The 23,752-nt window shown below is 44.8% G+C and overlaps 1 long non-coding RNA gene across 1 annotated transcript in view; it reads left to right on the top strand.

Moving 5' to 3' along the window:
• The window catches only part of LOC138570139 (uncharacterized), a 262,140-nt gene that overhangs the window by 101,422 nt on the left and 136,966 nt on the right, over positions 1-23,752 (top strand). Inside the window, exon 2 of the long non-coding RNA XR_011303408.1 lies at positions 16,209-16,307. This is a non-coding gene — a long non-coding RNA (uncharacterized lncRNA). The remainder of the gene's footprint in view (positions 1-16,208; positions 16,308-23,752) is intronic.

The raw sequence follows: 23,752 nt of genomic DNA on the forward strand, positions 1-23,752 counted from the left end.
CGAAGGTGGTTCTGCTCAAGTTTGAGAGAGGCAGACAGGCTGTTCCAGAGGGAGGCCCCAGTCGAGGAGATAGGTCTGCCCCCAACTCACTGCTTGGAGAAGCTTCTGACCCTGAGGGAGTTGGAGGTGGATGAGCGACGAGCTCGAGAAGGAAGATATTTTGGAAGAGAAAGTAGGAGTCCCAGTCCCCAGAAAGCCTTGTGGACAATGCAAAGGGTCTTGAACTTGATCCCTGCAGCCACAGGGAGCCAGTGGTGAGAGATTAATGACTAGAGAATTTTTCTTTTATTAGCCATGTTATGGCGATGCATGATATTTTATCATAGTTTCATGCCTTCACCCAGGCATGCTCTAATAGGATCTAAGACATTTCTGTCATTCTTATAGCTTCAGTCCTTTTGCCACATTTTAAAATGGTTGGTACATTCTCAGTGGACTCACCACACTTTGCTGATTGTGTGCTTGGTTCCTGGTGCTAGTGTCGTCAGCGTCTCTTTGGGAAATGAGTCTGTGGTGGCATAGGCCAGTTGTTTGTGGATACCACAATCACTTGAGAAGCTTTAAATACATAATACATATTGACGTTATAGTTGGGCACTGTGTTTTATATTATTTATAGCAATGACAATAGGTTTGTATTTGACTAATAAGGTGATGATATGGAGTGATTAACTTTGGTTGTTTAACTTTCTTAGGTAGTTCTTATTCTTTTTATTTAAGTGACACTATTTAGAACCGAGCTTTTCAGAATTTTGTATGATGAACCCCTTCCCTTGAATTAACATACTGTTGGTGGAGAACCACCACACGCTTGACAAACCTATTTTGTTTAATTAAAATAAGGCACCATGTCCACCTGCTGGGCATCCTCTGTACTCTTTAAGAGGACAGGGCAACGATGTACAGTGAATGCAGTCATACGTTTCCCTATTTAAAAAAAATAAAACCTGCAGCCACCCACTGAATATATTCTCTGGGACTCCTGGGGGGAGGGGTCACAATTTGAACACAACTCATTTAGTAGAATAGTGTATTACACCGATTTAGTTTAGTGATTTACAGGAACGATGGGGATGGTCAGGGGTGCTACTAGGTCTGCAAAAGATCCGGGGCTCCGCTAATGTCGGGACTTGGGGGAGGAGGGGAGCTAGCCTTTTTGTTGTAACCCCTGAGCTTCTATCCAGGGCTACAAGCAAAAGACCCAGGGCTTTAGACCCCTTGCCCCACCCCCGCCCTAGCAACGCCTCTGTTGTGGACTTCATTATATTATTGGACATTTATATCAACTTAATGGCGGTCTTCTTCTCCAGCTTCTAAGTGCTGGACCAGGTATCGACCCTGCGTTGCATACCATTGGATTGTTCCCAAGGCATCTGTGTTGCCCCTGAGCTACCCTCCCCGCCTTTCTCTGTTTCATCTGTAAATAGAAAGAAAAATGTATGCATTTCTAATGGATATGATATAATGTTTGTAATAAGACTCTTAGCAAACATGTTTGTAGCAGGATGGGTGGTGGCTTTAAAGTTGTGAGCTGAAGCACAAGGTCTGGCGACTTTGTGCTGACACTGAAATGCGAGACGGTTGCCAATTAGCAGAGTTCTTTTCTGCAGATGCCAGAGCCCATCAGCGAATTAAGTGCTCGGTCGGCCAAGAGGAGCGTCGGGTGGGAAACTAATCAGACACCCTTGACCTTGTACCTCATGCCCACTCCCCAACCAGAACCAAACATACCTGCAAGGAACAGACAGTAGCCCAACACAGCTAGAGGGAAGGAGGCACCATGCTAGCCCACGCGGATCTGCAGAGGGAGGGAATGAAGCAGTGTGCAAGCCGAGGCACTGTGCAAGCCCACACAGATCTGCAGAGGGAGGGAAGGAGGCACTGTGCAAGCCCACGCAGATCTGCAGAGGGAGGGAAGGAGGCACCGTGCAAGCCCACGCAGATCTGCAGAGGGAGGGAAGGAGGCACTGTGCAAGCCCATGCAGATCTGCAGAGGGAGGGAAGGAGGCACCGTGCAAGCCCATGCAGATCTGCAGAGCGAGGGAAGGAGGCACCGTGCAAGCCCACGCAGATCTGCACACGGAGGGAAGGAGGCACCGTGCAAGCCCACGCAGATCTGCAGAGGGAGGGAAGGAGGCACTGTGCAGGCCCACGTAGATCTGCAGCGGGAGGGAAGGAGGCACTGCGCAAGCCCACGCAGATCTGCAGAGGGAGGGAAGGAGGCACTGTGCAAGCCCACACAGATCTGCAGAGGGAGGGAAGGAGGCACCATGCAAGCCCACGCAGATCTGCACAGGGAGGGAAGGAGGCACCGTGCAAGCCCACGCAGATCTGCAGAGGGAGGGAAGGAGGCACCGTGCAGGCCCACGCAGATCTGCAGAGGGAGGGAAGGAGGCACCGTGTAAGCCCACGCAGATCTGCAGAGGGAGGAAAGGAGGCAGTGTGCAAGCCGAGGCACTGTGCAAGCCCATGCAGATCTGCAGAGGGAGGGAAGGGGGCACCGTGCAGGCCCACGCAGATCTGCAGAGGGAGGGAAGGAGGCACCGTGCAAGCCCACGCAGATCTGCAGAGGGAGGGAAGGAGGCACTGTCAAACCCACGCAGATCTGCAGAGGGAGGGAAGGAGGCACTGTGCAAGCCCATGCAGATCTGCAGAGGGAGGGAAGGAGGCACCATGCAAGCCCACGCAGATCTGCAGAGCGAGGGAAGGAGGCACCGTGCAAGCCCACGCAGATCTGCAGAGGGAGGGAAGGAGGCACCGTGCAGGCCCACGCAGATCTGCAGAGGGAGGGAAGGAGGCACTGTGCAAGCCCACGCAGATCTGCAGAGGGAGGAAAGGAGGCAGTGTGCAAGCCGAGGCACTGTGCAAGCCCATGCAGATCTGCAGAGGGAGGGAAGGGGGCACCGTGCAGGCCCACGCAGAGGCCCACGCAGATCTGCAGAGGGAGGGAAGGAGGCACCGTGCAAGCCCACGCAGATCTGCAGAGGGAGGGAAGCAGGCACTGTCAAGCCCACGCAGATCTGCAGAGGGAGGGAAGGAGGCACTGTGCAAGCCCATGCAGATCGGCAGAGGGAGGGAAGGAGGCACCATGCAAGCCCACGCAGATCTGCAGAGCGAGGGAAGGGGGCACCGTGCAGGCCCACGCAGATCTGCAGAGGGAGGGAAGGAGGCACCGTGCAAGCCCACGCAGATCTGCAGAGGGAGGGAAGGAGGCACTGTCAAGCCCACGCAGATCTGCAGAGGGAGGGAAGGAGGCACTGTGCAGGCCCACGCAGATCTGCAGAGGGAGGGAAGGAGGCACTGTGCAAGCCCACGCAGATCTGCAGAGGGAGGGAAGGAGGCACCATGCAAGCCCACGCAGATCTGCACAGGGAGGGAAGGAGGCACCGTGCAAGCCCACGCAGATCTGCAGAGGGAGGAAAGGAGGCAGTGTGCAAGCCGAGGCACTGTGCAAGCCCATGCAGATCTGCAGAGGGAGGGAAGGGGGCACCGTGCAGGCCCACGCAGATCTGCAGAGGGAGGGAAGGAGGCACCGTGCAAGCCCACGCAGATCTGCAGAGGGAGGGAAGGAGGCACTGTCAAGCCCACGCAGATCTGCAGAGGGAGGGAAGGAGGCACTGTGCAAGCCCATGCAGATCTGCAGAGGGAGGGAAGGAGGCACCATGCAAGCCCACGCAGATCTGCAGAGCGAGCGAAGGAGGCACTATGCAAACCCACGCAGATCTGCACAGGGAGGGAAGGAGGCACTATGCAAGCCCACGTAGATCTGCAGAGGAAGGGAAGGAGGCACTATGCAAGCCCACGCCCACGCAGATCTACAGAGGGAGTAGGTGTTGGCATAGTGGAGAGACAATGCACTGTGAGATGCAGGAGAGGGCTGAAGGTAGAGGTGAAGAGAAAATGAAAGGTGCAGCAAAATATGGAGGTGGGGAAGAAACTGAAGGTACAGGAAGAGGTATGGAGCTGAAATTGGATGAGGTGGAGATGAAGAGAAAACGAAAGGTGTGGTAGGAGGGGGGAAGGACTCAAGGTACCGGAGGGGACACACGTGTAGAGTGACCGGAGGGTGCTGGAGAAGGTAAACATGCAGACAGACCTGAGGGTGCAGGAGGAGGTTCAGTTGCAGGGAGTGGCTGGTGCAGAAGCAGGAAGGGAGGGTGTAGAGGAAGATGGAGAGGAAGAACATCAGGTAGGAGGAGAGGCTTGTGCAGGAGATGGTTAAGGAGATCACCAATGGAGAGAAGTAGACAGATCATTAAAAGTCAAGAGAAGGAATGCAGAGTAAGAAAAGAAAAAGAGCATCACTACACATGAGGAGAGGAGGGAAAAGAACTGTCCAGGAATGAGGCTTCTTAGTTGAATAAGGAGGAGTTGGATGTAAGACTAGTAGAAAGTGGTAAGTTCCTTGGAGGTAGCAGACCTGTGATAGTCAGACAGTGAGAGATTGTCAGTATAAACATTGTCTGGGAGTAATCGGAGTAGGAACATGTCTGTGGCACAATGTCAAGGAGATAATGTGACAGATAGCCCAAGGGTCAGAGTTGAAACCTAGAGAGAGGCCCCTAGCGATGAGTTAGTGTTGGTTCGGTGAAGAGTACTCAGAATGGCTTGATTAATAGGACAAGGCCTCTGAGACTGGAAAAATCATAGGTACTGGCTAGACTGCTAGAGACCCCTCCCTGGTATTCCTCACCTTGAGGAGACACTGTGCAGCTTACTGTTGCAACGTTTCTAAATACAAGAGGAGTCCTTATTTTACCTAAGAGATGCTATCCAACCTGTCGACACAGGAGGATACCCAGTCGGAAGCATGATGTTGTTGAATCAGGCAGAGTTGTGTCTAAAATACCGTGAATGACACTTGAGAGAGACACACAGAAAATGTTTGGAAAATCTTTCTGAAGCAAGAAGATTTTGTTTTGTTTTCCTATTCTGACCGCTGTATTTGCATTGCCAAACTGTTTGTTCAAAGCCCCAAATAAAACCCTTTGAATCATATCCATGTGCTGCGACCTACACAGAGTCCACTTGGCTCTGTGATGAAATCCTGGGAAATTAATTTAGAAAATTATACGTTTTAAAGTTGGATTTCTGAGTGTTGTATGCACAAGTAGAAAAGTGTTACTTTGCTAAAGGCAACAGACTTACATTTTGTAGGTGAGTGCAGGTCTGAAATCATTGTTGCTGGTGTGTTACAGCAGACATCATATGTCGTTGTGACCTGTATTTTCTATGTCTGTCCATATTAGCCATGCTTAATATGGTCTGTGATCTGAGCCGCAGACTAGGCTTTCCACACAGTGCGATGAAAAGTTAAATATTGAGTGAAATGTAGGCCTCCATACTTTAATGAACAGCGTGATGTAAACACGTTTATATTTAGTGAAATGCAAGTTGCGAGATTTGCTTTTCCATCTTGTGAGGAAGTACATTAGAGTTTTTTCTAAAAGTACAGGCTGCGAGCCAATGACCTTGAGCCTGGTACAGCACCTTCTGATTGTGCAAACAATGTCTGTTAATAGCTATGTAGGCCCTCTCCGGGAAGGGAGCCAATGTACTCTGTGATCACTGTGAGCTACAATAGGCAGGCCTTCTGTAGTTCTATTATGTAGTTCTATTATGTGGTTCTAAACGGGAATCTGTAGTTCGCTGGCAAGTTCCTGGAGCATTTCCTAATTGCCGCTGAAGGACAGGGACATGTCTTGAGTCATGCTGTGGACAAGAAGGGTGCTTTCAGCTAAAAATACAATTGTTGGCAAAATTCGTAGTTGGCTCTGAAGGACAGCGTTATGTCCTTGATCATTCTGTGTATGTGAACAATGATGTCAGTTTAAAAAAACAATTGTTGGCAAAATTCCTAGTGCCCTATGAAGGACAAAGGGCTATATCCTTGGCTAGTCTTTGCAAAAAAAAGATGCTGTCAGCTGAAATGCAATTGTTGGCATAATTCCTAGTGGCCTCTGAAGGACAGACAGTAGGCATGGAATGTTTGGAAATAGGGACAGCACAGAGGGTATATAAGAGAATAAGCTCAGCCCCTGCCATTGCCATTCTGGCCAACGGAGCTGGCAGGAAGACGGATGAAGACATAGATGGCTCGAAGGAGAGGAAAGCAGCAAGGCTTCCCCAGATGGGAGGGCTCATCCCCTTTGAAGCATTTTTAGCAAACTGGAATTCTTTTTGAGCTGCTTGGACAATGTACTGTGATTTTTTCCCCAAGGCACTTCAGCATACTTCAGCTCACAGCCTAAGGGCCTACGAGCAGGCTCTTTATTTCGGATTGGCTATATGCTGAGCACCAGTAAGTCTAATGGACATTTAATTATTTTTAAGCATTTTATCCTAATTGTATGCATTTTCTGATGAAAAGCCCATGGTGCATTAATATGTGCCTTTTGGGATTTCTTTTCCATTTTTCCATTGTTCCATTTTTGTTTTGAATTGTGGATCTTTTCCAGGCATTTAGTTTTTTTCCAACCCTCTTCAAATCCCTACCTTCTGCAGTTAGTGAGTATGATGAGGCCTTGTTCCCCTGCATTTGATATCACATTGGGAAAGGTATTGAGGTATTGACTATCGATTGAGGCAGATGCCCCTATAAGATTGCCTATAATGATTTGGTGAGGCAAGTGCTAGATTGCCTAGCATGTTCTGTTAGGTTGCCTATCACAACCTGGTGAGGCAGGTAGTTGGTCTTTAAGGTGACTTTGATTTCTTGGAGAAGGTGAAGTGTAAGACATATTCATTGAGTGTTCATTAATGAGTGTTATCAGAAGACTATGAAAATAAATGAATATTATGTGTGGGGCATCTATTTAAGCTACTGTGTATTGATGTCTTATGCAAAGTACACACAAGGGTAAATGGATGGTGTGAGCAGTGGACTATCAATATAAATGTATGTGACATTGGTAAACCTCTCCTGTGTTGGCTGTTGAGAGCAGCCACTTACTACAGCAGGGGCTGTTGCTTCCTCTCATCTCTGATGCACAGTGACAAGTACATGCTTTTCCCTACCACAACCCCTGCTGGGGTGGTCATGGGCCCTCCCATGGGGGTGGAGGCAAGGGTCTGGAGATATGGGTGATAAAAATCACATCAGTCCACAATCAACCACCTTCCCATGACACAAGTTTCAGTGTGGGTATGGCCACTTAAGTAGCGTGGATATGCAAAGACAGGTTTATGGAAGAACAAGTGTAGGGGTAAAGTTTGCAATTTAATGTTTTATGTACTCCCCCAGCATACTGCTGCATCATAATATTGAGTAGGTTCTGCAAATTGCCATGTTTAAACAATAGTTTCTTGCCCATGCAATGTGAGGCTTTAGGCTTTACTGCACATGCCCTTGATATATTTCTGACTTGTTTCCCTTTTAGCATATGTCAGCATGTATTAGGCTCTGACTTTCTTAGGAAAAGCGGCTTTGGCAGACGGAAGTCATCAAACCGTAATCGTGCTCGTCTGCTTTAAACTGTGTGTGACCCTCTGAAGAGTACACTCAACTCAAATAAATGTTTCACTTTATGCTGTCCTCCCTGATAACAGTGTCTCAAGATGTGACAACACAGCTAGTATTAACGACTTGTATAGTGGGGCTTAGTTCTGTGCTTGCAACATTGTTTCAGTATGATTCTGTGCCCTATCTGGACCTCCCCTTCCATTGAAATGCACGTGTTTCTTTGGTTATACAAGAACGTGCATGGAGGGAGTGGGTTTCTCACCTGCGTCAAAGTTTCGTACTGTTGTTGGTTTGTTTTTGTTCTGTTGTTTGCTTTCTATTAATATTGTTCACCAATCCGCCAGAATAGTCACTGGTCATTTTTCCACTACAAGTTTGGTGCCTGCAATGTCTGATTCCTGCTGCCCTGTGGCCAAGTCCAAGGGTCGATGGGTGCACCTCTTGGTGATCCCCGTGGGCCCGAGAGAGACGATTCAGTCAGAGGGAGAGCTGGCCGGAGCACCCAGAGACTCTGGAAATGTGCACAGGGCAGATGCAGAAGAAGAGCTGACTGAAAATCATTGGTTGGTGAACACAGGTGATTGCATCAGTGTATTGTCATGTTTTGTATAGATTTGTTTGTAACGAGTAAGGGTAAATGTTTGTTTCTGGTTAAAGAATTCTAAAATCTGAAAACTGTTGTGAGCAACTAAGGATATAGGAGGGAATTTACCCTGCCCACAGAACTGCTCATGAATAAGAAAATGTAAAAGCAATTGGCCCCACACCTTAGAATAAAATGTAAAAGCAGCACATTCGTGCTCCCTACTGACTTAAGATAACATGAGACCACTACATCGGTCAGAGTAGTGTAGTATGGATTAAGTACTAGGATGGATGTGTTCTGGGTGAGTGTTGAGAAAATATTTTGGATGAGAGCCCCATGGGAGTCCTGTTTAAACCTCTACCTTGATACTTGAAACCCTAAATGTGCAACTCAGTTGCAACTCTGCTTTACATTTCAGACTCACCTTTATCGTAGTATGGGAGCTGTAACAGGCTTTGTTTTTACCGATTATGTGTCTTGTCTTTGATTCTCACCTACCCAAGTCTCTGAAACAAGCTGACATACAGCTCTGCATTGTGGGTATCGTAACGGGTGATATAGGCTGTTAATCAGCAGTTATTGGAATCTGACCAACACCTGTGGGTGTCACTGAAATGTAAGTACGGGCGAGGAACGGAGGTCAGGAGGTGATACCTGAGCCATCGGATAGATGTGACAGAATGGTCAGCTATAAGCCGTACCAAATCCGCCAGCCACGGGACAGGATAGCGTACTCATGCAGACAGAGTTAGGAATGGACATGGATATCCGAAATAAGTCATATCTTGTCTTAACCCTGTGAGAATTGGTTCAGGTCAGTCTAGACAAGTGCCACTTCCTCCTAAAGGAAGTCCAACACACTTCATGTTTACTCACTACACTCCAAAAGCATGCATGTACCTGTATAAATGGCATGAATAAACACAGAGTGAGTAGCCTAGACACTCCCCCCAGGAAGGCCATTCGATAGGATAATGAACCTACAGAATGCATTAGAAAAGAAAGGAGCACATGTATACCAACGGCAATGGGTCAGCTATCTAGAATGGAATACTGAAGCTACTAAGAGACAGACTGAGTCCAAGACGCGGACACTGAAAGACACCCAAGAAAAGTTCCAGGAGCAAGCTAAATCCCTGAAAACCGAGTATTCCAATCTGCAGGTGCCGGCCATAAAAGCTAGGTACAAGTGTTTATATTGCATAATCCAAGGGGAGCCCCCACCAAAGGAAACTCCAAAGATATTCTGGACACTTAAAATCCTGCCATTTTAACAGTTGGCTCCAACCATCAAACAGCCAGCCCAGACTCTACCCAACCACTAACCTATCATCAGTACACTCCAATAAACCCTATGGTAGGCCCGTTCACCCAGAAATATGAGCTCAGATTTCCAAACTTTTTTCTGCTTTCCTCAGCCATGGTTGAAGGATTCCTGAATTTGTCAGCCAATACCACTACTGAAGCATCCCCCGCTTAGACGGTTCCCTGGATGAGGCAATACCTTAGTTAACGTACAGGCCCTGGGACAGCTACTGATTGTTCAGAGATTCCCAAAGATACAAGAAGATGCCGTTAAGTTTCAAGAAGAACTTAAGGTCATAATAGACTGTTATCTGTGTTGATTTGAATTAACTGTTGCGAGCAGTGGTGCCCACAGATACATTTACCCTGCTGAAAGTGTGCACAAACTGGCCAGCTGAAGAACACACCACTGCCAGGGACTTGAAAACATTTACCTATAGGTTAATGAAAAGTATCACTGAAATTTATCCTCAAAAGTCTGATTGGTCTAAAACTAATGCATACAATCAAGCCAAGGGTGAAAATCCTGCAGGTAATCTCAATGTTTTGAACAATATTCTGTCATTGTTGACAAAGCCATTATAGTGCCTCAAGCTGTGGTGGCTCAGTTTGTTAGGGGTTTGCAACCTGGGGTATTGGAGGGAGTTATGGCAGTATTAATAGGGTGGGAAGGAAAGGGTTTGGTAGAGGTGTTATTTACTGCACAGCACTTCCATGAAAAGGTTGAAAGACAGAAAGAAACTACTAAAGCCAAACCTATGGCATTGCAGATACATAGTTTACCAATTTCCTAGGGAAGGAGAGAGTTACACCCTGTACTAAGAGGGCAAGGACGGGGATGGAGAAGAGGGAGACGAGCCCCCCAAACACACAAACCAGGGCTAATTGTGGAGAGGTATTACATGAACATGGCAGCAAGCCAACCATGCAGGTTAGAACGACTAAGTCCCAGCGTCTGCTGGCACCACTCCAGACTGATGGTGAGGATTTCCAAGGGGTCTCCGAACTTGTTGCACCACTCATACCAATTGATTCTACTTGCCTGTACATTGATTGTGTTATTGCTGGTCAATGGATTTCATGTTTGGTTGATGCGGGTGCCTCATGCTCCGCACTAAAAGCATCTGAGTTTCCACAAATTATGCATTCTGATTAAATTGTTAATGCTGCAGGTATAGGGGGTATGACAATAATCCATCATGTGTATACCCTGGTGATGGTCATTTCTGACCAACATGCATTCTTGCTGAGTTCCTGTTCTCCTGTGAATTTGTTTGGATTTGATGCATTGTGCAAGCTAAGGTGCTCCATTTACTGTTCCCCTGATGGTGTATACCTTAGTATCCCAGCTCACAGAGAGCATGAGGTGCTGGCAGTATTACAGGAAATTACCCATTCTAAACCTGGAGACCGGGACGACGCTCCCTGTTCACAACAGGGACTGTTGGACTGAGTCCCAAGCAAGGTATGGTCAACCCATGCAAATGACACTAATTACATGGTCACTGCAGAGCGAGTTAAAATTAATTTAAATCCTGCCAAACCACTGCCATGACTACCTCTGTATCCTATTTCCCGGCGGGCTGAAGAAGGCATTCGCCCTATAATAGAATCCCTTCTCCAACAAGGTGCTATTCTACCAAATCATAGTCCTTGAAATACTCTGATTTTGCCTAGGTAAAGAGGTATATGATTTTATTAAGGACCTGTGTGCAGTTAATGCAGCTATGCTACTGACTTTTCCCATTATACCTAACCCAGTTAGCATGCTGTCATGCATTTCCTTTACAGCCAGGTACTACACTGTTGTGGATCAGTGTTTAGCATTTTTCCCCATACCGATACATCCTGACAGTGAGTATCTGTTTGCATTTACCCATAAATCCATGCATTATACGTTCACTTGACCTACAACAGAATACACATGGAGCCTGACCCTATTCTCCCAAATTTTAAAAAGAGATCTTGACTCAGTTAGTTTCCCAGAAGGGTTGATGCTAGTCCAGTAACTAGATGACCTGCTTCTAGCCTCTCCCTCCCTGGAAGCCTGTGAAGAAGATTCTCTCATTCTGTTGACAGTGCATGCTATAAAAGGTCATAAAGCATCTAAAGACAAGTTACTGTTGTGTCTGCCTCATGTGCGAGACCTGGGCCATGAGATTTCAGCTGGGAAAAGACATTTATCCCAAAATCAGATTACAGCGATCCAGAAAATCCCAAAGCCCCAGAAAGCAAATGAGAGGGTTCATTGGGATGGTCAGTTACTGCAGACGATTGGTCCTGGGAAATGTAACCATAGTTAAGTTCCTTCAAAACCCCATGCCCGATTCAACCCCTGAGCCAGTGCCATGGTCTCAGGAAGCAGACGATGGCTTTGTCACCATAAAGCAAACACTTGCAAAGGCTCCGGATTTTGGTTTGCTGGATGATAGTGAGCCCTTTGTGCTGTACTGCAACAAGTGCAACAGGTTTGCTCAAGGTGTCTTGATGCAGTTACATAGTGACAAGCATCGGTCCGTATCCTACCATAGTGTAGCCTCGGATCCAGGAACCGCGGGACTCCCAACTTGTCTGCAAGCCTTTGCCTCCTTGTTGATAGAAAAGTCTGACTAACCCGTGTAAGGTCTTCCTGTCACAATTGCAGTTCCCCATGTCGTATTGTCCGTACTGCTTAAAGGGAAGACACAGCATGTGTCTAATTCCCGTCTCACTCGATATGAAAAGTTGCTAATTTCTGCTGATAATGTAAACTTAAATTGATGTTCAGTCCTGAATCCTGCCTCTTTGCAGACAACCCTGCAGGACGGGGAACCGCATGACTGTCAGGTTGTTGTTGAGATGGTTATGTCATCCTGTGCTGATCCATCAGATGTGCCTCTGTTGAACCCCAATCTGATCCTTTTCGTGGATGGTTCGTGCATCTGTGTCCCAGAAACTGTGACACTGGTCTCTGGTTTTTCTGTATGTACCCCCATACTGTCTTTGATGGATATTGATTACCCATGACCAAATCTGCCCAGGTCACTGAACTCGTAGCTCTCAGGCATGCCTGTGCTTTGGCCGGGATAGATTGCCCATGATCTATACTGACTCCTAGTACACCCAGAGCGTAGTGCACGACTTTGGTGTCCTCTGGAAGCAACATGGGTATTTCACATACATAGGCACCCCAATATTCAATGGAAAATATGTTTCAGCTTTATTTAATGCATTGTTACTCCCTGCTAACGTAGCCATTGTTAACTGTAAATGACATGTTCTTTTTCAGTCATTCACAACTCGTGGAAATACACTAGCAGATGGTGCAACTCATTCAGCAGCCTTAAACGGGCACCTTGCTCCTAATCATATTCTTGTTTGTGTTGCAGTCCCAACGTCAACGATCACCTCCCTTTCCAGCCTGGCAATCCTCCAAGACCAAGCCCCCTGAAGCTAAAAGGGTGACCTGGGCTCAACTTTGCTGTAAGTTAGGGAGTAGACTCCCTGTGGCATTCCTTAGACGTCCACCTGGTGGCACCCAATGCACTCGTCCCCTACCTGGGCCTCAAAGCTCACAGCTTAACACATTAAAAAAAAATTCTATGAGGCCCTTACTGAATTGAGATTGGATTTCCCCTGGCTTAGCTTCGATGACTCAAGGTTATTGTGAGAACTGTGTTACGTGTTAGACACACAATGTTGGGAGAGCGGTATCTAGGAGGCTGTCTGTGTGCCCAGTTCCTGTTTGTTCCTTCTTGAATGTGCAGACTTCATACAGCTCCCCACCTGCATGAACTTTGCTTATTGTATAGTGATGGCAGATGTATTTTCTGGGTAGGTATTTTGGTTAGTATTGACCCACTCCACTATGCTATGCGGCATCACCCTGATAGTATGGTGCAAGGAACTGCAACAATGGCGGCAAAACTCTTGTGCGCACCAAAAACCTAAAGAAAACCTACAAAAACTGCGTTCTCAAGCACACAAAAAGATGGATGTACAACCTGCCCCACACGGTGCATGTGTGGTAGAATAGAGCACACACTGCAGAAAATGTGCCAATGGGTTCCATGACCAGCCAACAGAGTGCAGAGAGAGATGCAGCGCTTTGTAAAAAAAACCTCCAAAATGTGCCTACAAATGACATTTGCTTTGGTGCTAAAAACTCCAAAATGCCTATAACACAACACTTCTCAACATCCAAAATCTTGCTCAGCGCAAAAATTAATGTAATCTTATGAAGCATTGCGAACATACAAAGTCCTAATGTGAAGAGCAAAACATTTCTTCAGAAAAACCGGATTGTCTGTAAACTGGGCTACAAAAGCTAGAGACCGAGTAGGAATACCAGGTCATCCAGCTGCTCTCAATGGGGCCCAGACAAGGGCTAAGAATCTTTCAAAGTTCGAAAATGTAGTTCTTTTTCAGGTACCAAAAGTACAAAGTAAAAAATAAAAAAGAAGTCTGTTGATTTTTAAATAGTAATTTATCCGAAGAAAAACAAAGCTGTCACTGATATCTTCTTAGTGAGGGAGCAGTTGCCGAAACTCATATGTAACACAGACTAAAGCCAATGCATTTCGGAAATAATTCCTTCTTCAGGGCAAGTCTAATCAATTGAGTGATTAGACTTGCCCTAATCAGAGAGTTGAAATCACCCGTGTACGTGTCGAAATTTTCCATCCAAAGCAACAAAATCAAGAAGACAATCAAAAAACATTGGAGTATTTTCAAAAATGACACGAGAGTACTTTCCAGAGAAGTAAGAACCTCAGGGATGAACTAGTACAGACAGATTACCCCCTACAAAATTGATCACACACCGTACTCGCACATTCCCCTGTTTACACTGCATCAATTGCAACTCCGTAGTAAAAGGGAATGTTATTTTCCATCCACGAACAGGCAAGAAGATTTTTCTTAAGACATTTGGCACCTGCGACAACACCAACATCATATATGGCATTAAATGCCCCTGTGGAAAATACTACGTTGGCCAAATCACCAGAGCTGCTAAAATACAGTGAAATGAACATCGGTCCTGCATTCGGAACTCCAACCCAAACTCAGCCGTGGCCCGACATTGGGCCATGAATAACCACAACCTTTCACAGATTAAGTTTCTGGTGTTGGAGGTCTTAACCATAAATAAACCTCACGAAGATTTAGGCTTGGGCCTAAACCGAAGGGAAACATTTTGGATCGATAAACTCTGTAGTCTGGTCCCTAATGGTTTGAATGAAGAGATTAATTGCCACTGTTACATTTGAATCTGATTTGAAACATCACAGCATCTTTGTTCATCCCAATGTCCTGTAAATGCACTTCAAGTGTGAAGTTTGTTGTTGACACTGTTCTGCTTCCATTTCAATTGACTAACATGTTTTCCATATCCTGTACCACCCTGGATCCTGTGTTACCTCAACAACAACCTCACTGCAAGTCCCGGACCCTGGTCTGGGATCCAAGGTGCCGCCTGTAATGGGCCAAACCACCCGCGACGAGGTTGTGTCGTACTTTCAACCATTGCTGATTTTATGTGATTCCATGTATTATCTTCTTTTCAAATGCAAATTAATGCACTAGCTAGAGTTAAATTATCCCTAAATAGGAGTGCCACAAACGAGTTCCAGGTTAATTTACATGTTTTTTGCTTCATTAATTGTTTGTTGCTCTTTATGTAACTCGATATGTCCAGTTGTTTTCTTTCTGTTCACAACGGACCCCATTGTGGTCCCTTTAACACTTGAGTATTTTTTTCATTTCTATGTATTATCTTCAGTGATTTTCTTTAGTTTGGGCTAAATACATTTTTCATACAGAACATCATGCAGGTATACCCCTAAATTATACACTTCTCTTAACCATGCAGGCTTGCACCTGCTATACACTCGGTTGCGTGACCACCGGCCACTTAATGGCGAGAGACGGGCACGTGCAATATAAATGAGCCGTTGCCCTGGCAACCGCCTAACACAGCAGTCTGGGATTCAGCCCGGCAACTGCACGCAGGAGCTCTCACACGCTCCGTGTGCTCAGAGGTACGAGACGCAATCGCAATATTTGCCAACTCCTGTTTTGGAAATCCCTGTTTGTATGCTGTCTCATTCACACTGGTCCTTTCCCTTCATTAGATTCCATTCACAAACACGATTGTGTTTAACAATATAGCCGCTGTATTCACAGCTCATCGTTGTGACGCATGCTGCTGTGGGCATTGACAATAAACGTTCTCGTCTGTGCAATACTATCAAGGTAATCGCAGTTTATCACATATCTTTCTGTTTTTGTTATCTACAATACAATCAACTTATTATTTCTTTCTATTTATTTCTCGTAAAATCCTTTGGAAATTCTACTGACTGGTATGTTGACATCATTATTATTTTTACAAATATATGCAATTGTTATGCTGACATTGGTGCTTTATGTTGTTTACGTGCAATTGATTAGACTTGCCCTGAAGAAGGAATTATTTCCGAAATGCATTGCCTATAGTCTGTATCACATATGAGTTACGGCAACTGCTCCCTCACTAAGAAGATATTAGTGACAGCTTTGTTTTTTTTCAGATAAATTACTATTTAAAAATCAACAGACTTCTTTTTTATTTTTTACTTTGTACTTTTGGTACCTGAAAAAGAACTACATTTTCAAACTTTGAAAGATTATTAGCCCTTGTCTGGGCCCCATTGAGAGCGGCTGTGTGACGTGGTATTCCTACTCAGTCTCTAGCTTTTGTTGTATTTTTAAGTCAGGGTGTCTCCAGACTTGTCACAGTCAGCTCCTTCTGAACTACAATTTGCATACCTCTACTTCCACATTGACTTGAAAAGACTTCTAATCAGTGGTGCCCACTCTCTTCTCTGTTTGCAGTACCCTGGGCTACCTGAATGACAGCTGTCGGATGAGTTACTGATGAAACTTTAAAGTGATCTGAACTAAAAAGTCTGCCGGATCAGCAAACATAAAAAGGTTTGTGGCTAAAAAGAATACAGATCTCAGTTGCTTTTTATCCCACAGAGTTAAAGCTAAGAAAGTAATGTATTTATGTATGATGCAACAAATGTGTTTTTTCTTGGATTTTGATTAAGAATAAATTAGCTTGGCTGAGCTGCAACCCTTTGGAAGTGGTCAAACAGTTTCTCCCAAGAGGAGAGCCTTCCTCCCAGCAGAAACTCACAGGGAGATGCTAATTTCGGGTTAGCCCAAACTTTTGTCTACAGAAAGAGAATGAACAATAGCAGGCCCTTCAGCCCAGGAAACGGAGGTGTGAGAGGGTTGTAAATGGCTCCTGGAAAGAACAAACAAGGAGGCGGATGGTCCTGGACTCCAAGGAGAGAAAAAGGGGCATACCAGTTGCTGTTAAGCATGAACAAAGAACCATTTTTAAAGACTCATAACTTGTGATTCAAAATGGTGAAAAATATACCAAGGACATATCTGTCAGTCTAATTTTTGGCTGCACGTTTTAAGAGGGGGCATAACCGTGTAGCATGTTCTGGACAGGAATGGCAATATATGTGGTTTTATGTGAAAAATATGAATCCTAGAATTGTGAAAATTTACACACACATCCCTATGTTAAACACATACATTTGTGGAAATTTGCATAAAGTTTGGAAATTGTGTTCATAGCAAAAAGGACAAAATTCTGCAGAAAGTTAAAACAAGATCTCACAGCTGCAGGATTTCGAGGAACAGATGCTACATAAAATATGGCATCTTTGTGTGTGATTTGTGTAAAAGTGACCAATGTACAAATGTGTATTTAGTATAAAATCCGATTTTGAGACCAGTAGCTAAAGGGAGGTGTCTAAGAACTGTAAAGCAAACCATAAAATGTTAGATCATCCGGCCTTGATCCAATCACTCAAATGCAAGGCAGAGATGAAGTTTTGATCCAATCCCAGCTCACATGGGCAAGCTTAGCTAAGCCGGCCCATACACCCATTTTGTGATGTCATTTTAAAGAATAGAGACAGCTGACAACTCACGTTCCTGATTCCGGTGAAGCACTCTGATCCAGCATCCTACATCCAGCTTTAACATCCTTCAAGATCCAGATGCCAAGACTCTTGCAAGCAGTAGAGAACTATTGACTTTCTGCAAGGCCTAATCCTCAAAAAATTATTCTTGCAACCCAGTGAAGCGCTGTGGTGTGAGAAGGCCTTTTGAACTAAGATCCTGAAATTCTCTGGCTTGCTACCACTAGGCTTGCCTGATTAACTTGCTATCCAGTTGATTGAAATACCCACAGACTAGGAGGGCTGATCCTGTGCAAATCCGGTGACCGGCCTAGCTGATCCGATCCCGTGCTTGATGTGCTGTTCTTCCTAGACCAGATCCAATCCATGACCAGAACTGACGGTCCAATTTAATAACTTATCCTGTCAGTATTAATAGGAAGAACTGTGACCCATAATATATTTGTATTGTCTTATCCCTATCACAAACCCATCCCATTTTTAATTCTGAACCATAGTGTTGCTAGAACTATCTTTGCGCTGACTGTTTTCTCATCTGAAGAAGTAGAGTATCCACAACAGACGGGTTACGCTGATCACGTGACTGTAAGATCCATCTGTGGCATTTGCTTTTTCATAGTCATCATCTATTGTAAGCAAACCCATCTTTCATTTTCAAAGTGCATTTCTGTTTTCCATTCTCACACCTATTTTACAAAATCAGCCTTTACTAAAACCTCTATAACTCCCTCAGTTCTTGTGATAGAAATAAAATTTTAACTCCTACTTGTACCTAACATCATTAGCTATCCATAGAACCTAAAACAGTGCAATTCTCCCGTTATAGCGAATATCGCGTAAGGAAAAGTTTGCTGCGATGTTACATTCTGAGAAATTTTACACGTGTGAATTAGCTTTAATTTATTTACCACTTGGACTTTGAGATTTCAAAAGTTTTCTTCTGACTAAATCATTGCTTGTGATTGTTTTCAACTGTTCAAAGTGACTCCCATAGGAATTTCTAACAATTTAAGTATTTTTTACCACATTTGGTGTTTTTGCTCAGCCAATTCCAAAGACAATTGCAAAGCCAAGCTGACAGCTGAAAAGTCAATTCTGTTTTCTCTTGTGTTTGAAGGGGGAAGGTGGGACTGATATTCTGTTTGACTTGTGCTATTCCTGAATACCTGCTCTCTCCTCCCATCTCTTTACATTGCCTATTGGGGGGTTGAGGGATGTTGCAGGGGGAACTCCTAACCATTGTGCCATCTGTTTTACACCAATTCAAAAGTATTCTTTTCTGTGCTGCATTTGTTTTTGTGCTCATTACTTGATTCATAGGGTATTAAAGATATGATTCAGTTTTAACTGTAATTGGTGATTGTTATTTACCTACTAAAAGATATTGTGATTACATTTTAAATACATAAATAAATATTTAGCTTTGCAAACTAGCCTGATTCCTGGTTCAGTGTGACCAGGGGGGTCTCAGGAGAAGGGTGTGATACGAGTGGTATATTGCTAGAGAATATTGAATTTATAGATAAAAATAAATAAGGGTTTCAATGGTGCACTACATGTTGGGCTTGACTTGGGTGTGTGCCGGATTGAAATCACTTGCAGGATAGGCCTACCCATGTAGAAGGGCAATACTCTGTTACAGTGGCAAAATAATTGTTTACAGAATTCATAACCCGATTTGGATTGCCCCTCACTATAGACAGCGACCAGGGTATCCATTTTACTGGTCAGGTTATTAAAGAAGTGTGCAAAGGTGTACGAGTAGCTCAACAGTTCCATTGCGCTTATCACCCCAGTCCAGTATGGATGCAGAATTACGTATGGGGATCTTAACTTAAGATCCCCACAGCGTAAGTGTGGAAAGAGATAGGGTTGAAATGGCCCCAAGCATGTCCCTGGCTCTGTTTGCCATGCACAATAACCCCCAGTGTAAACACAAACTGTCTGCACATGAAATTCTCACAAGTCACCCCATGAGATTAGAAACTGCACCTCCAGCAACCCCCATAATCCAGAGTTCGCCTTTAGAGGATGATACTTTACTCCAGTACTCTTGCATGTTGATTAAAACTGTTCCATCTCTCGACACTCTGTGAAGCCCTGCCTCAACCAGCTACTGAGCCCTGCCACCCTTTACAGCCAGGAAATTGGGTCCTGGTGAAGGTCCATTAGCGCAAATCTGTGCTCCAGCCCAGGTGGCGCGACCCGTTCCAGGTTCTCCTGATGATGCAGTTAAACTTGCTGAGATTCCAGCCTGGATTCATGCAGCACATTGCCTCAAGATCGCCACCCCAGTCAATGACACAACCTTTACTGCGATGGATCTTCCTAGGCTTGGCTCCAGTCCCACGAGACCACCGACTCCTTCACCAGTGACCCCGCTGGTCATTTGCCAATGTCAGACCCTTTCAGCGCTGCTGGAATGGAACAGCCAGCATCAGAGGTCGAGGGCTCAGCCCTTGATCGCCCAGTATTCGAACGTGCTAAACCAGGTCCAACAGCTTCTGAACCTCTTCCACACATTGTGGTTCCTGCGGGAGCTATTGCTATGGCTCCTTTGGCAGCTGTTCAAAGCCATGGAGGAAACAACCTTGATTCAAGCCTCACTTCTGGCATATCACCTTCAGTGCCTGACCTCCTTGGATCTCACAACCCAGCCCCAAAAGGTGCACTTTGCGATCCCGCGGAAGAGCTCCCAAGAACCAGTAGCTCTGAACAAACTGGCAACTGGCCAAGTCACTTGCCCCTGGATTTATGCTCTTTATGGCGATGAATCACCCTGAGGTGGCATTGCACTGGCAAATAGTGGAGGCCACCACTGTGGACTCGCCAGTACCTGCAAGTTATGACCCCTACAGTTACCACATGTTGGTAATTCTTTTTGTTTTGATGACCCTTATATACACATGTCTCTGGTATTTTGGATATCTATAGTGGGAACATTTATATCACTTGGTCTGATGAACTGAATGGAACTTTGTCTTCTAGCAATGAACATTTGAGCTGGTGCCAAGACCTGATTCTTGAGCTTGGATCTTTGAGGATTGGCACTAGTGTACATTATGTCTGGCTGTAACTATGTTATCGCTATTGTCAGAACAATGATATTTTATAATTTCATTGTGACCACTGTTTTTTGCACAACCTGTCACAAAATCGATGGCCCCTCTGCACATCCCTGAGTTCACAGTGAAAATACTTACCTGCACATCTCCTGACAATATGCCTGTATTTGTAATCTTACTGACTGCTAGGACTGTGCCCATCTGCCTCATGACTTATTCTCTAAGTTCCCTATTGCACCAACCTTTTTCTAGTGTGGGGCTGTCTGTTTGGATCTTAAATTGGTCACTCAATCCCAAGGCCCAGGAACTTGTAGAGATGCTTATTCCCACCTGGGTTTCAACGGTCCTCCGAACTTTTCTACTCCAGACCAAATACGCATCAAGCAAGCAGCACTCCACCTTTCCTCCCCGGCAAACGGCGTGGTATGCTACACCAACCCAGTTCCACAGTTCATGGGAACTAGCAAATGTCATTGATACTTGTCCACGAACTCCAGTGTAGTGATATAAAATGTCACATTTGACTTTGAGCATCATTTTTTATTTTCCCAATCTGGGTATGCCACATATTCCAGGATCCATTTAATGTGTGTAGACAAAGCTTCTCCCTGCCTGCCCATTAATTGGAGAGTGCGTTGTTACATGGTGTGTCCTGCCTGCAGTGCATAATACTGCCACCTTCCCAGCTCAGCCTCACTACAGGAGAAGCACTGACTGAAAAGATTGTATTGCTGGGGTAGGATTTCTCATAACAGCCCTAGGGATTAAGATAGATAGATAGATACAGCCTGAACCAATTGTCACGGTTGGTAGAGGATATTGCAAAGCCATGGCATCCTCCTTGACTCTATTATCCCGAGAACAAGTAGCCGTCTGAACCATGGTGCTTCAGAACCATATGGCTTTTGGCGTCATCGTAGCCTCACAAGGAGGAGTCTGCACAATGGTGAAAAGAGAGAGCTGTATTTTCATACCCAGTTACACAAGTAATATCACTGACATTCTTACCCATATTTGTCACAAATAATCCTCCTTCACACCAGTCTGGAGGCGTCCTAGAATTTTTGGTCTTGAATTTAGGTGCTACTGGGACCTTTATGTGCGTGTATCGGTCCGATCTTGCTCATAGCGCGAGCCAGAATCCTATGTTTGGCCTGTCTGATGATGGCTTGTAAGTGTCTCAATTACCAAGCATGCCCCACCTGCTCTGAAGTCTTTCAGACTGCCCAAGTACTTTACTGCCGTGCTACTAAAGAAATAATATGTTATGATATGCCTGGATGTGATGTTTGTTCCCCTAAATATGTATGCAATGAGACTGGAGGGGAGGTCTCATAAGAGGGAACTGTAGGGGGAAAGGTTGTTATTGAAAATTGTATGTACTGCCTAGCATAATGCTGCATCATAATATTGAGCAGATACTGCAAAATGCCATGTTTCCACAGCAGTTTTGTGCCCATGTGAGGTTCGGCTTTTCGCTTTACTGTGCATGTCCTTGAGATGAAGGCTCTTCACCTAGTGTGTAGCTACGCTGGACCTTCACATCTCTTGCTTCTGATGTGTTTCCCTTTTGGCATATGTAAACATGTGTTAGGCTCCCACTTATTTAGGCAAACCGGCTTTACCAGAGAGAAGTCATCATACTCCAAGCATGCTCGCCTGCCTCGGACAATGTGTGACCTTCTGAGGATTATATTCAGCTCCACTAATTGTATCACTTTATGCTGTCCTCCGTGATATGCTGTTGCAAGATTTGAGAACGCAGCTGGTAACAGCGACTTGTATAGTGGGGTTTTGTTCCCTGCTTATAACATTGTTTCAGTATGATTCTTTACCATGCCTGGTCCTCCCCTTTCATTGAAATGCATGTGTTGCTCTGCGTATAAGGTGCCTGGGGGAAAGAGGTTCTCACTTGCATCAAAGTCTGGTACTGTCGTTGGTTTGTTGTTGTCCTGTTGTTTGCTTCTACAAATAGATTGTTCACCAATCCACCGGAATAGTCAGTGGTCATTTTTCCATGACACAAGGAATTTCATTCCTGACTTCCATATTGTCATAGGTGATAGATTTTCTTCAAGAAAGCTTTCTTTTACCTATGCAAGCAGTATGTGTGTGTGGCATGGTGCTACTTTTCCATGTGTAGGTTTTCTTGTGTGTGGTTGTGTGCGCTGTGTGATCTTTATGTGTGTTCGGAGGTCCACGCTTTAATTCATTTTGATAGCACAGTTATGCCAGGGCAGGTTTACACAGAAGCTTGGATTTGTGATTGGTCATTACACGCCTGTATGTTGCCATGCATTTTGGATTTATTTATGGCAAACATTAATTAGATTGTACAAACAGCATGGGGACGTGACATTGTTATGTATAATGGATTTTATTGTGGCAAGCTTTCATATGCTTGTGCAAAGAGGATGTGTATGTGTGTGTGAATTTATATTGTTGTACAACATAGACTTTTTTCAGTGTGTGTTCAGAGTGGCAGGTGATGTTATATGTTGCTGGTTTTTCGCTCTGAATAACTTTTGCCCACACTTCCCTACTTTGCATGCATTGCATGTTTGTTGGGTTTGCTAGTTGTGGATATTTCTATTTTTGGATGGAATACAGTTCATTTTGTTTGGCCTGGTCAGTGCTCTGACAAATCTAGTGAACTTTCAAAGAAGGAAACAAAAGCTACAGTGTAATTTTTCTTTTCATTTTCCTATGTAAAGTACGAGGCAACCTTAAATGTACTGCTTTCGTTCAGAGGCCATTAGAATGATATATATGTATATTTAAAATATGCATTACAGGGAGACGATCATAGCCACCACGTAGTTATGCTTAAATTGCACTCCTGATAGGAAGAGCCCTTTTTGGGCGGCTTATTCCTGTTGTGAGGTTTAACGAACTGTGCAACACATTCTCCAAACATATACAGCAGACTGAATTATTGGGGAAAGTTTGTTGCGTTTTATTCAGGGTGGCAATGTTAAAAGGGGGGGTACAAAACTTTTGAACACCCGATTGACTTGAATTAGAAAATATTTCGGTCACACCTAAAGCCTGAACTCTGGTCGTATTTTTACCAAAGTTGTGCGATGAGCGGCTGGCTGCCTGGTCCAAAAATTATGCTTTTGTAAATTTGGCATTAGTCCATCCAGAGGATTTTATTTTAAAAAGGGGCAAAAGTTAGATACAAAATATTACTGATTATCTCAGACCAGTCCTCAGACTCACTTCCTGATTCAGTGACCGCAGATGTGGCTCGACCAATCAGAAGGTGCGTAGTGTTTGCAGACATCTCATAAAGGTGCTGATCATCAACTGAGAAATGCGAGGAATGAAATATGGAAACGGACACCATGTTGGATTTACAAATTGC

This window comes from Ambystoma mexicanum, chromosome 2q (genome assembly GCF_040938575.1).
Source record: "Ambystoma mexicanum isolate Mex_15411 chromosome 2q, UKY_AmexF1_1, whole genome shotgun sequence".
In the NCBI taxonomy this organism is placed as follows: Eukaryota; Metazoa; Chordata; class Amphibia; order Caudata; family Ambystomatidae; genus Ambystoma; species Ambystoma mexicanum.